Source organism: Bombina bombina, chromosome 1 (genome assembly GCF_027579735.1).
Source record: "Bombina bombina isolate aBomBom1 chromosome 1, aBomBom1.pri, whole genome shotgun sequence".
Taxonomy (NCBI): Eukaryota; Metazoa; Chordata; class Amphibia; order Anura; family Bombinatoridae; genus Bombina; species Bombina bombina.
Window position 1 is genome coordinate 111,111,318 of NC_069499.1, and position 16,665 is coordinate 111,127,982.

Here is a 16,665-nt window from a genome sequence, read left to right on the forward strand (position 1 = left end):
GCGTCCGTTCCAGGACACTGCATGGACACGCCCCTCTTGTGTGCAATATTTTTATTAGACAGTGTTAATATGAGTGTAAGAGGCTGCATTATCAAAGGTCTTGCGGACCTGATCCGACAGTGCGGATCAGGTCCGCTTAACCTCGCTGAATGCGGAGAGCAATATGCTCTCCGTATTCAGCATTGCACCAGCAGCTCACAAGAGCTGCTGGTGCAATGCCGCCCCCTGCAGACTCCCGGCCAATCGGCCGCCAGCAGGGGGTGTCAATCAACCCGATCGTACTCGATCGGGTTGAATTCTGGTGATTCCTGTCCGCCTGCTCAGAGCAGGTGGACAGGGTTATGGAGCAGCGGTCTTTGTGACCGCTGCTTCATAACTGCTGTTTCTGGCGAGACTGAAGACTCGCCAGAAACACGAGCCCACAAGCTCCTTAGGGAGCTTGATAAATGGGCCTCTAAGTGTACTTTTTAATGTACTTTTGAAGTGTTTCGTGAAACTTTTTTGTTGCGGAAAAGCATTAACTACAGCTCTTCGAGTGCGGAAAGGATTGTTGTGTAAAAGGCGAATGTGCAGACGCAATTGCGATTTTTCAAGACCAAATCACACACGGAAAAATCGTAACGTGCTACTTGTAATCTTGCTGAAAGATTGCAGGATGTTGGATTAATTTTTCTTAAGATCCCCATTGTATTCAATTTCCAGTAAATTAAGGTACAGTTTTGCATTCTTTTTGTCTTTCATGCTTCATGCAATACCTTTTTTGCTTTAACAATGTTTTTCTGTCCTTTGAAAAGGTGACGGGCAAGCTTAAAGGGACAGTCTAGTCAAAATTAAACTTTCAACTTTCATGATTCAGGTAGGGCATGCAGTTTTAAACAACTTTCCAATATACGTTTATCATCAAATTTGTTTTGCTCTCTTGCGGCTAGATTTGGAGTTTTGTCGGTAACGACCCGAAACACTAACGCCGGCTTTTTTCTGGCCGCACCATAAAAATAACTCTGGTATTGAGAGTCCACATAAAGACTGCGTTAGGCTCCAAAAAAGGAGCGTAGAGCATTTTTAACGCAGCTTCAACTCTCTATACCAGAGTTGCTTACGCAAGCGGCCAGCCTCAAAAACGTGCTCATGCACGATTCCCCCATAGGAAACAATGGGGCTGTTTGAGCTGAAAAAAACCTAACACCTGCAAAAAAGCCGCGTTCAGCTCCTAACGCAGCCCCATTGTTTGCTATGCGGAAACACTTCCTACGTCTGCACCTAACACCCTAAAATGTACCCCGAGTCTAAAAACCCCTAACCTTACACTTATTAACCCCTAATCTGCCGCCCCCGCTATCGCTGACCCCTGCATATTATTATTAACCCCTAATCTGCCGCTCCGTAAACCGCCGCTACTTACATTATCCCTATGTACCCCTAATCTGCTGCCCTAACATCGCCGACCCCTATATTATATTTATTAACCCCTAATCTGCCCCCCACAACGTCGCCTCCACCTGCCTACACTTATTAACCCCTAATCTGCCGACTGGACCTGAGCGCTACTATAATAAAGTTATTAACCCCTAATCCGCCTCACTAACCCTATAATAAATAGTATTAACCCCTAATCTGCCCTCCCTAACATCGCCGACACCTAACTTCTATTATTAACCCCTTATCTGCCGACTGGAGCTCACCGCTATTCTAATAAATGTATTAACCCCTAAAGCTAAGTCTAACCCTAACACTAACACCCCCCTAAGTTAAATATAATTTACATCTAACGAAATTAATTATCTCTTATTAAATAAATTATTCCTATTTAAAGCTAAATACTTACCTGTAAAATAAATCCTAATATAGCTACAATATAAATTATAATTATATTATAGCTATTTTAGGATTAATATTTATTTGACAGGCAACTTTGTAATTATTTTAACCAGGTACAATAGCTATTAAATAGTTAAGAACTATTTAATAGCTACCTAGTTAAAATAATTACAAAATTACCTGTAAAATAAATCCTAACCTAAGTTACAATTAAACCTAACACTATACTATCATTAAATTAATTAAATGCAATACCTACAATTACCTACAATTAAACCTAACACTACACTATCAATAAATAAATTAAATACTATTCCTACAAATAACTACAATGAAATAAACTAACTAAAGTACAAAAAATAAAAAAGAACTAAGTTACAAAAAATAAAAAAATATTTACAAACATAAGAAAAATATTACAACAATTTTAAACTAATTACACCTACTCTAAGCCCCCTAATAAAATAACAAAGACCCCCAAAATAAAAAATGCCCTACCCTATTCTAAATTACTACAGTTCAAAGCTCTTTTACCTTACCAGCCCTGAACAGGGCCCTTTGCGGGGCATGCCCCAAAGAATTCAGCTCTTTTGCCTGTAAAAAAAAAAACATACAATACCCCCCCCCAACATTACAACCCACCACCCACATACCCCTAATCTAACCCAAACCCCCCTTAAATAAACCTAACACTAAGCCCCTGAAGATCTTCCTACCTTATCTTCACCATACCAGGTTCACCGATCCGTCCTGAAGAGCTCCTCCGATGTCCTGATCCAAGCCCAAGCGGGGGGCTGAAGAGGTCCATGATCCGGCTGAAGTCTTCATCCAAGCGGGAGCTGAAGAGGTCCATGATCCAGATGAAGTCTTCATCCAAGCAGGAGCTGAAGAGGTCCATGATCCGGATGAAGTCTTCTATCAACGGCATCTTCAATCTTCTTTCTTCCGGATCCATCTTGCAGACCTCCGACGCGGAACATACTCTTCTCCCGACGCCTACTAGCCGAATGACGATTCCTTTAAGGGACGTCATCCAAGATGGCGTCCCTCGAATTCCGATTGGCTGATAGGATTCTATCAGCCAATCGGAATTAAGGTAGGAATATTCTGATTGGCTGATGGAATCAGCCAATCAGAATCAAGTTCAATCCGATTGGCTGATCCAATCAGCCAATCAGATTGAGCTCGCATTCTATTGGCTGTTCCGATCAGCCAATAGAATGCAAGCTCAATCTGATTGGCTGATTGGATCAGCCAATCGGATTGAACTTGATTCTGATTGGCTGATTCCATCAGCCAATCAGAATATTCCTACCTTAATTCCGATTGGCTGATAGAATCCTATCAGCCAATCGGAATTCGAGGGACGCCATCTTGGATGACGTCCCTTAAAGGAACCGTCATTCGGCTAGTAGGCGTCGGGAGAAGAGGATGTTCCGCGTCGGAGGTCTGCAAGATGGATCCGGAAGAAAGAAGATTGAAGATGCCGTTGATAGAAGACTTCATCCGGATCATGGACCTCTTCAGCTCCCGCTTGGATGAAGACTTCATCCGGATCATGGACCTCTTCAGCTCCCGCTTGGATGAAGACTTCAGCCGGATCATGGACCTCTTCAGCCCCCCGCTTGGGCTTGGATCAGGACATCGGAGGAGCTCTTCAGGACGGATCGGTGAACCTGGTATGGTGAAGATAAGGTAGGAAGATCTTCAGGGGCTTAGTGTTAGGTTTATTTAAGGGGGGTTTGGGTTAGATTAGGGGTATGTGGGTGGTGGGTTGTAATGTTGGGGGGGGTATTGTATGGTTTTTTTTTACAGGCAAAAGAGCTGAACTTCTTGGGGCATGCCCCGCAAAGGGCCCTGTTCAGGGCTGGTAAGGTAAAAGAGCTTTGAACTTTAGTAATTTAGAATAGGGTAGGGCATTTTTTATTTTGGGGGTCTTTGTTGTTTTATTAGGGGGCTTAGAGTAGGTGTAATTAGTTTAAAATTGTTGTAATATTTTTCTTATGTTTGTAAATATTTTTTTATTTTTTGTAACTTAGTTCTTTTTTATTTTTTGTACTTTAGTTAGTTTATTTCATTGTAGTTATTTGTAGGAATTGTATTTAATTTATTTATTGATAGTGTAGTGTTAGGTTTAATTGTAGGTAATTGTAGGTATTGTATTTAATTAATTTAATGATAGTATAGTGTTAGGTTTAATTGTAATTTAGGTTAGGCTTTATTTTACAGGTAATTTTGTAATTATTTTAACTAGGTAACGATTAAATAGTTCTTAACTATTTAATAGCTATTGTACCAGGTTAAAATAAATACAAAGTTACCTGTAAAATAAATATTAATCCTAAAATAGCTATAATATAATTATAATTTATATTGTAGCTATATTAGGATTTATTTTACAGGTAAGTATTTAGCTTTAAATAGGAATAATTTATTTAATAAGAGATAATTAATTTCGTTAGATGTAAATTATATTTAACTTAGGGGGGTGTTAGTGTTAGGGTTAGACTTAGCTTTAGGGGTTAATACATTTATTAGAATAGCGGTGAGCTCCAGTCGGCAGATTAGGGGTTAATAAGTGTAGGCAGGTGGAGGCGACATTGAGGGGGGCAGATTAGGGGTTAATAAATATAATATAGGGGTCGGCGGTGTTAGGGGCAGCAGATTAGGGGTACATAAGGATAACGTAGGTGGCGGCGCTTTGCGGTCGGCAGATTAGGGGTTAATAAGTGTAGGTAGGTGGAGGCGACGTTGTGGGGGGCAGGTTAGGGGTTAATAAATATAATACAGGGGTCGGCGGTGTTAGGGGCAGCAGATTAGGGGTACATAAGGATAACGTAGGTGGCGGTCGGCAGATTAGGGGTTAAAAAAAATTATTCGAGTGTCGGCGATGTGGGGGGACCTCGGTTTAGGGGTACATAGGTAGTTTATGGGTGTTAGTGTACTTTAGAGTACAGTAGTTAAGAGCTTTATAATCCGGCGTTAGCCCAGAAAGCTCTTAACTACTGACTTTTTTCCTGCGGCTGGAGTTTTGTCGTTAGATGTCTAACGCTCACTTCAGACACGACTCTAAATACCGGAGTTAGAAAGATCCCATTGAAAAGATAGGATACGCAATTTACGTAAGGGGATCTGCGGTATGGAAAAGTCGCGGCTGAAAAGTGAGAGTTAGACCCTATTTTGAGTGACTCCAAATACCGGCGGTAGCCTAAAACCAGCGTTAGGAGCCTCTAACGCTGGTTTTCACGGCTAACGCCAAACTCCAAATCTAGGCCTTGGTATTCTTTGTGGAAAGCTAAACCTAGGTAGGCTTGTATACTAATTTCTAAGCTGTTGAACTGCATCTTATCTCAATGCATTTTGACAGTTTTGACAGTTTTTCACAGTTAGACACGGTTAGTTCATGTGTGTGATATAACATTGTGCTCACACCCGTGGAGTTATTTAAGAGTCAGCACTTATTGGCTAAAATGCACGTCTTTCAAAAGCATTGAGATAAGAGGGCAATCTGCAGAGGCTTAAAAACTAACGGCTAGATTACGAGTTCTGCTTTAGCCTTAAAAAGCAGAGAGGTCCCAACGCTGCTTTTTAACGCCCGCTGGTATTACGAGTCTGACAGGTACAGGTGTACCGCTCACTTTTCTTCTGCAACTCGAGGCTACCGCAAATCCCCTTACGTCAATTGCGTATCCTATCTTTTCAATGGGATTTGCCTAACGCCGGTTTGACGAGTCTTGGAAGAAGTGAGCAGTAGACCCTCTCCTGTCAAGACTCCTACCGCATTTAAAAGTCTGTAGTTAAGAGTTTTATGGGCTAACGCCGGAACATAAAACTCTTAACTAAAGTGCTACAAAGTAAACTAACACCCATAAACTACCTATTAACCCCTAAACCAAGGCCCCCCCCACATCGCAAACACTATAATAATTTTTTTTAACCCCTAATCTGCCGACCGGACATCGCCGCCACTTTAATAAATGTATTAACCCCTAAAGCGCCGCACTCCCGCCTCGCAAACACTAGTTAAATTGTATTAACCCCTAATCTGCCGTCCCCAACATCGCCGGCACCCCTACATTTATTAACCCCTAATCTGCCACCCACAACGTCGCCGCTACTATATTAAATGTATTAACCCCTAAACCTAAGTCTAACCCTTAACCTAACCCCCCCTAATTTAAATATAATTTAAATAAATCTAAATTAAATTACTAATATTAACTAAACTATTCCTATTTAAACTAAATACTTACCTATAAAATAAATCCTAATATAGCTACAATATAACTAATAGTTACATTGTAGCTATTTTAGGATTTATTTTTATTTTACAGGCAAGTTTGTATTTATTTTAACAAGGTACAATAGTTATTAAATAGTTATTAACTATTTAATAACTACCTAGCTAAAATACATTCAAATTTACCTATAAAATAAACCCTAACCTAAATTACAATTACACCTAACACTACTCTATAATTTAATGAATTACCTAAACTACCTACAATTAAATACAATTAAATTAAATAAACTACATTACGAAAAAAACCAAACACTAAATTACTGAAAATAAAAAAGAAATTACAAATTTTTAAACTAATTACACCTAATCTAATCCCCCTAATAAAATAAAAAAAAAAAACAAAATAAAAAAAATTCCCTACCCTATACTAAATTACAAATAGCCCTTAAAAGGGCCTTTTGCGGGGCATTGCCCCAAAGGAATCAGCTCTTTTACCTGTAAAAAAAGAACTACAATACCACCCCCCAACATTACAACCCACCACCCAACCCTACTCTAAAACCCACCCAAACCCCCCTTAAAAAAACCTAACACTAACCCCCTGAAGATCACCCTACATTGAGCTGTCTTCACCCAGCCGGGCACAAGTGGTCCTCCAGAGGGGCAGAAGTCTTCATCCGATTGGGGCACAAGTGGTCCTCCAGACGGCAGAAGTCTTCATCCATGCGGCATCTTCTATCTTTATCCTTCCGCAGCGGAGTGGGTCCATCTTGAAGACATCCAACGCTGAATTAGCTGATAGGATTCTATCAGCCAATCGGAATTCAAGGGACGCCATCTTGGATGACGTCACTTAAAGGAACCTTCATTCAGTCGTCGGCCGTGGACAGAAGAGGATGCTCCACGTCGGATGTCTTCAAGATGGACCGCTCCGCTCCGGAAGAATGAAGATAGAAGATGCCGCATGGATGAAGACTTCTGCCCCTCTGGAGGACCACTTGTGCCGGCTGGGTGACGACGGCTCAAGGTAGGGTGATCTTCAGGGGGTTAGTGTTAGGTTTTTTAAGGGGGGTTTGGTGGGTTTTAGAGTAGGGTTGGGTTGTGGGTTGTAATGTTGGGGGGTGGTATTGTATTTCTTTTTTTACAGGTAAAAGAGCTGATTACTTTGGGGCAATGCCTCGCAAAAGGCCCTTTTAAGGGCAATTTGTAATTTAGTATAGGGTAGGGAATTTTTTTTATTTTGTTGTTTTTTTTTTTAATTTTATTAGGGGGATTAGATTAGGTGTAATTAGTTAAAAAATTTGTAATTTATTTTTTATTTTCAGTAATTTAGTGTTTTTTTTCTTCGTAATGTAGTTTATTTAATTTAATTGTATTTAATTGTAGGTAGTTTAGGTAATTCATTTAATTATAGAGTAGTGTTAGGTGTAATTGTAACTTAGATTAGGGTTTATTTTACAGGTATAGTTGTATTTATTTTAGCTAGGTAGTTATTAAACAGTTAATAACTATTTAATAACTATTGTACCTAGTTAAAATAAATACAAAGTTGCCTGTAAAATAAAAATAAATCCTAAAATAGCTACAATGTAATTATTAGTTATATTATAGCTATATTAGGGTTTATTTTATAGGTAAGTATTTAGTTTTAAATAGGAATAATTTAGTTAATATTAGTAATTTAATTTAGATTTATTTAAATTAAATTTAAATTGGGGGGTGGGCTAGGTTTAGAGTTAGACTTAGATTTAGGGGTTAATAACTTTATTATAGTGGTGGCGACGTTGGGGCAGCAGATTAGGGGGTTAATAAATATAATGTAGGTTGCGGCGGTGTCCGGAGCGGCAGATTAGGGGTTAATAATATAATGTAGGGTTCGGCGATGTTGGGGGCGGTAGATTAGGGGTTCATAAGTATAATGTAGGTTGCGGCGGTGTCCGGAGTGGCAGATTAGGGGTTAATAATATAATGTAGGGTTCGGCGATGTTGGGGGCAGTAGATTAGGGGTTCAGAAGTATAATGTAGGTTGCGGCGGTGTCCGGAGTGGCAGATTAGGAGTTAATAGTATAATGTAGGTGTCGGCGATGTTGGGGGCGGCAGATTAGGGGTTAATAAGTGTAAGATTAGGGGTGTTTAGACTCGGGGTTCATGTTAGGGTGTTAGGTGTAGACATAACTTTTCTTTCCCCATAGGAAACAAAGGGGCTGCGTTAGGAGCTGAACGCTGCTTTTTTGCAGGTGTTAGGTTTTTTTCAGCCGGCTCAGCCCCATTGTTTCACTTTTCTGAGGCTAACGCAGCCATTCAGAAAACTCGTAATACCAGCGTTGTTTTAAGTGAGCGCTGAAAAAGTATATTAATATAACAATGTTGGTTATGCAAAACTGGAAATGGGTAATAAAGGTATTATCTTTTTAAACAATAACAATTCTGGAGTAGACTGTCCCTTTAATGCAAAAAATGAACATTCACTTTTGGATTTAGAACTTTTTCTGGCATCATCCAATAATAACTCAGGCTCATGCTTCCATGTCTTCACTCTAAGCTAATTCTCCATTAAAGAACCATTGCCAACCCTGGCACAGTTTCTTCAAAGGTTTTTAATAAATGTCTTGGTTGCTCTTTGTTGCCTTGTTGCTCCTCAATTGCAGCCCATAATAACATGCTCTGTTATAAACATTCCTAACTCCTTTAACGCTGTGCTTCTCCATGTACTTGGCATACTTTATTGAACCACTTGAGTAGATTCTGTAATGGCGGAGGCAATCATATCTGGTTGCAAGCAGACCATCCCCTTGATCCAATATTCCTCATAGAAGGCACAAGCAATGACACATCTCTCAAAAAGAATCACAGAACGTCCATGCTCTCTTTACAGTTTTCAAGCTGTACTTTCCCCCAATGTTTTACATGAAAATAGGGATCCTTTATTGCTTGTTTAAAGGCACATCTCTTGCTCACTTCATATTCAGTCTGATTAAATATCTCTTGATGTTCTTCAAAGATCTGATGCTGAATGTTTTTTATTTTAATAGGACATTTTGCGGGATCAGTTATTGCATCCAGACTAGAAGGACCACCCTCACTGGACCCTTTGTGGTCAGACATTGGAGCTAACTGTTTATTCGCAGGCATTAAAAAAATCTCTGTAAATTATTTTGTATGTGTTCTTTAAAACTGTCAAAGCAGCATTTCATGTCTAGGGGAAATCCTCCTTAGCCCACTTGAATATGAACATTCTGCATGGTAGGACATCCTAAACTTTTAAAATGTTGACTGTAGAGCTGTGTAGGAATTCCTAGAAAGTGACTGTAGATTAATGTTACTTCACTAGGGTTTTTTGTTTAGTTTCCCAGTTAATACACATTTTCCAAAGCTTGTCTGATCGATAGTCCATCCCTGCTGATAGAATCACCTGAAAAATGTATTGAACAAAAACAGCTCCAATTATTCATGTTTAAAACTCCAATGAGTGTGTATTATACTAATTTATATTGTCTGTGGGTGTGTGAGTGAGGGTATAACCCTACTATCATCATTGCACATACTTTGTGTATATCTTTATGATTTATAACAGTATAATAATGAGGTCAAAACTGTTCTGGAATTAAGTAGCAATCTCACAATGTTAACACGGTTATTATGTGCTATTGCATTCTTACATTGTGTATTATAGTAATATTAAAACGCCCTATTGATTGTCTCTTTTGTGCTTAGATGATGCATGTTCCCGGTAACCTATGACATGTTCAACTTAATAATCTTTCCCAAGTATGGAACTGTGAAGGAGGAAGATCGGGAGCTGCAACATTAGGAATACTGCTTTGTTTAAAGCTTAGCTGTTTCTCTCTGGGCAGATATTCAATAAAGATCCATCACACAAGGTCAATAGGATTGGACAGTAATGGAATGTAATTGAAGCAAAGGAAAAAAAAAGGCAATGAGGAAAGGAATTCTACAGCTTCTACTGATATAGATATCTGTAAATCATGCTTACATGTAATACTGTGGAAATGGGCACCTTTACTTTATAGCAAGGTTGTACCTGGAAGAGTTAAAAACAGTCCGTTGTGTATTTCACTTGCTTCCACCACTGCCGTCCCACTTAGAAAACCCCTTTTTTTTAAGAGGTGATATTTTCACCGCTCATCAAATGTTGTGAGAGCGATACTGCAATAAGAAGGGGCATTAAGAAATACTTTAAATACTTTTCTTCTTCACCTAGAAGAAAATTTTATTTTTATTTTTAAATCTATCTATCTATCTATATATATATCATCTATCTGTCTTTCTTTCTTTCTTTCTTTCTTTCTTTCTTTCTTTCTTTCTTTCTTTCTTTCTTTCTTTCTTTCTATCTATCTATCTATCTATATATACAGTACACATAAATATATATATATATATATATATATATACATACATACAGGCATACCTCATTTTATTGTGCTTCACTTGCGTTTAGCAGATTTGGTCTTTATATACAAATTGAAGGTTTTTCTCAGTCCTGTGTCGCGTAAGTCTTGTAGCACCATTTTTCCAACATATATACACATATATACACATATATACACATATATACACATATATACACATGAATACACATATATACACATATATACACATGAATACACATGAATACACATGAATACACATGAATACACATATATACACATATATACACATGAATACACATATATACACATATATACACATATATACACATATATACACATATATACACATATATACACATATAAACACATATAAACACATATAAACACATAAATACACATATATACACATATAAACACATGAATACACATATATACACATATAAACACATAAATACACATGAATACACATATATACACATATAAACACATATAAACACATAAATACACATGAATACACATGAATACACATATATACACACCTATACGTACACACCACCAGCAAAAAGATTACGAAGGCTTAGATGATGGTTAGCATTTTTAAGCAATAAACAATTTTTTAATTAAGGTATGTACATTGTGCACACTTAATAGACTACAGTATAGTGTAATTATAACTTTTATATGCACTGAGAAAAAAATAGTCTGACTCACTTTATTTCTATATTCGCTTTATTGCGGTGGTCTGGAACGCAATATCTCTGAGGTACACTTGTATATATATATATATATATATATATATATATATATAATTATTTTCTTCTAAGTGAAGAACAATGGTATTTAAAATAGGTCTATATAAAAAAGCAACAAAAAGTATATTCACTTTTTTTAAAAGGGATATGGTATATGTCAAGGTGTTTGACTCGGAAGGGCTCAAACACATATATATATCTGTGCATATATTTGTATCTGTATATGTGGATACATTTGGATATACTGTATGTGGATTTATGTGTGCAATTACATACACACATTCACCATATCCCTTTTAAACACTTTTTAAATATTTATATAAATAATAAACCTACATTTTAAATCTAATATGTATATATGAGTGTAATGCTTTATTTGAATATGTTTTACATGTTTTTCTTATGCTTTTATTTTAATCCTAACACTTCAGGTCTCAAATCGTGCTTGTAATATGAGAGATATCCATTGAAATTATAGGGCGCGCTAAAGGGATGTTGGCTTTAAACATTCTCTAGTTATTCTGTTTTACCATGACTTGTAATACCAGATTGTGTGCTAATCCTAGAGCGGACCTGCAATAGTTATAGCCCATCCTGCGCTTCACTTGTAATCTAGGCTATAATTGGGTATTCTCATTCCCACTTGTAATCTAGGCTATAATTGCGCATTCTCATTCCCACTTGTAATCTATGCTATAATTGGGTATTCCCATTCCCACTTGTAATCTAGGCTATAATTGTGTATTCTCATTCCCACTTGTAATCTAGGCTATAATTGGGTATTCCCATTTCCACTTGTAATCTAGGCTATAATTGGGTATTCCCATTCCCACTTGTAATCTAGGCTATAATTGGGTATTCTCATAGGTGTCTTAAAGAGGGTAAGATGGGGCAAATGTCCCCTGGAACTTTATTCCTTATAGCAAACTTTAAGCACTCACTTGAGTCATTATTTTGGTGCCACCATTTACATAAGGATTAGTACAACAAGCAACTTCTCTTGTTGTGCATTTTACCACTGATATAATTGTTTTATATTTTTGCACCTTCTTGGAATTCCCCCCCCCCCCCCCCAATGCCCATGGGTATTCTAGAGGTTTCCAAATAAATTAAAATAGCCTTTGATGTGAAATAGGCAGTTGAAAGCAATGCAAGACACTTCATACAGCTCTCCCAGTGGATTGGAGAAGACCTGTTCTGTCTGCCGGTCTGACACATAAAATGGCTGGCCCGGCTGAGTCTAACATCACAGATGCTAAGAAGAACATAATTTGTGCACTTTTAAAATGTGTAACTACTGTTACAATTCTAAGAATAAAATCCTCTGAGCTTTGTAATGTAATTAGGTTATACCCCTGTGACATACTGAGATCAATAACCTTTTATGAAGACCAGCTGAACTCATATTATTAACAGAATCATATGACCCCAGTAATATGGTTATCAATAAAGAATTTAAAGACCTTAGCACAGTAGTTACTGGTTAAAAAGCTACATAAGAACAAGCAAATACATATATATAGTATTATTTTGTACCTTACTGCATAAATATACATTTTAGGATTTCAGTATTAACATTCTGGACATTTAAAGAATAAAATGTACAGAATGTTAATACTGAAATCCTAAAATGTATACTATAAAAAAAAAGAAAGAAAGAAAAAAATAAAAAGTTATATATGCTATATTTTTTCAGTGGATGTTCTGAAATTTGAAAAGCATAATAAACTGTTTTGATCAAGGAAATTAATTGCTGTTCTACCCACATTGATTTGAAGGGACAGTGTACACCAATTTTCATGTAACTGCATGTAATAGACACTACTATAAAGAATAAGATGCACAGATACTGATATAAAAATCCAGTATAAAACCATTTAAGTACTTACTTAGGAGCTCCCAGTTTAGCTCTGTTGAAAAGGTTAACAAAAAGAGCAAACACTCCTACCTCCCCCTTCTACTGCATATGAAAAGAGCCTTTACACAAAAAGGAGCAAGCTGGAGTAGGTAGACAACAGTCTACTTCTAAAACTTTGGGGCTTGGTTAGCGGTCTAAAAATCAGGGCAATGTTATTTAAATATAAGCAAAACAATAAATAAAAAAAACAACTATATGGGCTATATAAATAGATAATCTTTATGCAAAGAAAAATCTAGTGTATAATGTCCCTTTAAGTGATGGCTGTGTCCTACTGCAGGTGAAAGCTACAATAGGCTAAAATATTAGTAAACTACATTATACCAATTCCGTTCTCTGTCCAGGGTCCTGAATTCAAAGCTCTACCACATGCAAATATTTTCTTGACTAATTTAAAGGGACAGTCTAGGCCAAAAAAAACTTTTATGATTCAGATAGAGCATGTAATTTTAAACAATTTTCCAATTTACTTTTATCACCAATTTTGCTTTATTCTCTTGGTATTCTTAGCTGAAAGCTTAACCTAGGAGGTTCATATGCTAATTTCTTAGACCTTGAAAGCCACCTCTTTTCAGAATGCATTTTAACAGTTTTTCACCACTAGAGGGTTTTAGTTCATGTATTTCATATAGATAACACTGTGCTCGTGCACGTGAAGTTATCTGGGAGCAGGCACTGATTGGCTAAACGGCAAGTCTGTCAAAAGAACTGAAATAAAGGGGCAGTTTGCAGAGACTTAGATACAAGATAATCACAGAGGTTAAAAGTATATTAATATAACTGGGTCGGTTATGCAAAACTGGGGAATGGGTAATAAAGGGATTATCTATCTTTTAAAACAATAAAAATTCTGGTGTAGACTGTCCCTTCAAATCATAACAATGTATTAATCCTTGTAACTTTCATAGGCCCAATCACTGAAATGCTAAGAAGACATGCTCAAATTTCAAATGGAAGTCTTTTGGAGGATCACAAGTTATTTAGTTTTTCAATATGCTATTGTTTGACTGTATTTCATGCTGCCCATTATTATATCTATGGATAGATTCATGTGCAAATCTTGCAACTTTGAGGCCTATTTACTAAAGGTCTTGCGGACCTAATCCGACAGTGCGGATCAGGTCCGCAAGACCTCGCTGAATGCAGAGAGCAATATGCTCTTCATATTCAGCATTGCACCAGCAGCTCACAAGAGCTGCTGGTGCAACACCGCCCCCTGCAGACTCGCGGCCAATGGGCCACCAGCAGGGGGTGTCAATCAACCAGATTGTACTCGATCGGGTTGAATTCCGGCGATTCCTGTCCGCCTGCTCAGAGCAGGAGGACAGAGTTATGGAGCAGCTGTCTTTTTGACCGCTGCTTCATAACTGCTGTTTCTGGCTTGTGATGTCACGAATAGTTCGCCGGTGAATAGTGAATAGCATGTTCGCATTCGCCGCGGCGGGCGAACATATGCGATGTTCGATCCGCCCCCATTCGTCATCATTGAGTAAACTTTGACCCTGTATCTCACAGTCTTCAGACACATTCCAGCCAATCAGCAGCAGACCCTCCCTCCCAGACCCTCCCAGCTCCTGGACAGCAGCCATTTTAGATTCATTCGGAAGCTGCATTGTTAGTGAGAGGAGGGACAGTGTAGCTGCTGGTGATTTAATAGGGAAATTGATAGCTAGGCTAGTGTATTTAGTGTCCACTACAGTCCTGAAGGACTCAAATGATCTCTGCTGTAAGGACAGCACCCCAAAAAGCCCTTTTTGGGCTAGAACATCATTTTTTTCCCCCTGTGTAATCTAATTGCAGTTGCCTGCCTGCCAAGCCACTTGCCCAGTGCCACCACTCATATCTGGTGTAACAGTAGTGTAAATTTAAAAAAAAAAAACTTTTTTGACTGTGAAACATCAGTCTGTTAGTGTAATCTAATTGCAGTTGCCTGCCTGCCAGCGTGTGTGCCAGGCCCACTTGCCCAGTGCCACCACTCATATCTGGTGTAACAGTAGTGTAAATTTAAAAAAAAAAAACTTTTTTGACTGTGAAACATCAGTCTGCTAGTGTAATCTAATTGCAGTTGCCTGCCTGCCAGCGTGTGTGCCAGGCCCACTTGCCCAGTGCCACCACTCATATCTGGTGTAACAGTAGTGTAAATTTAAAAAAAAAAACTTTTTTGACTGTGAAACATCAGTCTGCTTGTGTAATCTAATTGCAGTTGCCTGCCTGACAGCAAGTGTGCCAGGCCCACTTGCCCAGTGCCACCACTCATATCTGCTGTAACAGTAGTGTAAGTTTAAAAAAAAAAAACTTTTTTGACTGTGAAACATCAGTCTGCTAGTGTAATCTAATTGCAGTTGCCTGCCTGCCAGCGTGTGTGCCAGGCTCACAGCGTATACTGTGCCCACTTGCCCAGTGGCCCCACTCATATCTCGGGCGCGATCTGATAAAGATCGTAGTTTGCGGCGCAAGCGAGGGAACCCCCGCTGCCCGTAGTTTCAGCTCGCAACTCGAGCTATCCTATATACGGCGCCGTCAGAGGCTAAAGTGCTGTAAGTCTGACAAACCAGCGATGTCCAGAAATCTGCATAAGTACAAATTTCTGGAGTCGCCAGTGACTTACGGCACTTTAGAAACTGCCGGCGCCTACAAAACCTGACTAAAGTTATTAAATCTCCCGTACTGTCTAACACACCTCCCAAACATAGCCCGATACGTCTAACCTTCTATCCGCTATCCCCCCTCACTATTCTAACAATAAAATTTTTTATTAACCCCTAAACCGCCGCTCCCGGACCCCGCCGCCACCTAATAAAGTTATTAACCCCTAAACCACCGCTCCCGGACCCCGCCGCCACCTAATAAAGTTATTAACCCCTAAACCACCGTTCCCGGACCCCGCCGCCAGCTATATTAAATCTATAACCCCCTAATGTGAGCCCCTATCCCGCCTCCATCTACCTTACCTACCCCCTAAAGTGAGCCCCTTACACCGTCGCCATCTACCTTACCTACCCCCTAAAGTGAGCCCCTACCCCGCCGCCATCTACCTTACCTACCCCCTAAAGTGAGCCCCTTACACCGCCGCCATCTACCTTACCTACCCCCTAAAGTGAGCCCCTTACACCGCCGCCATCTACCTTACCTACCCCCTAAAGTGAGCCCCTTACACCGCCGCCATCTACCTTACCTACCCCCTAAAGTGAGCCCCTTACACCGCCGCCATCTACCTTACCTACCCCCTAAAGTGAGCCCCTTACACCGCCGCCATCTACCTTACCTACCCCCTAAAGTGAGCCCCTTACACCACCGCCATCTACCTTACCTACCCCCTAAAGTGAGCCCCTAACCAGCCGCCATCTACCTTACCTACCCCTTAAAGTGAGCTCCTACCCCGCCGCCATCTATTTTAAAAATATTAACCCCTAATTTAATCCCCCTACACCGCCGCCACCTATATTAAACACATTAACCCCTAATCTAATCCCCCTACACCGCCACCAGCTATATTAACTATATTAACCCTTATTATATTAGGGTTAATATAGTTAATATAGT

At 39.0% G+C, this 16,665-nt stretch overlaps 1 pseudogene; it reads right to left on the minus strand.

The window, feature by feature from the left end:
- Positions 1–600: 600 nt before the first annotated feature.
- Positions 601–16,665, minus strand: part of LOC128656731 (pre-mRNA-processing factor 39-like) — a 30,080-nt pseudogene continuing 14,015 nt past the window's right edge.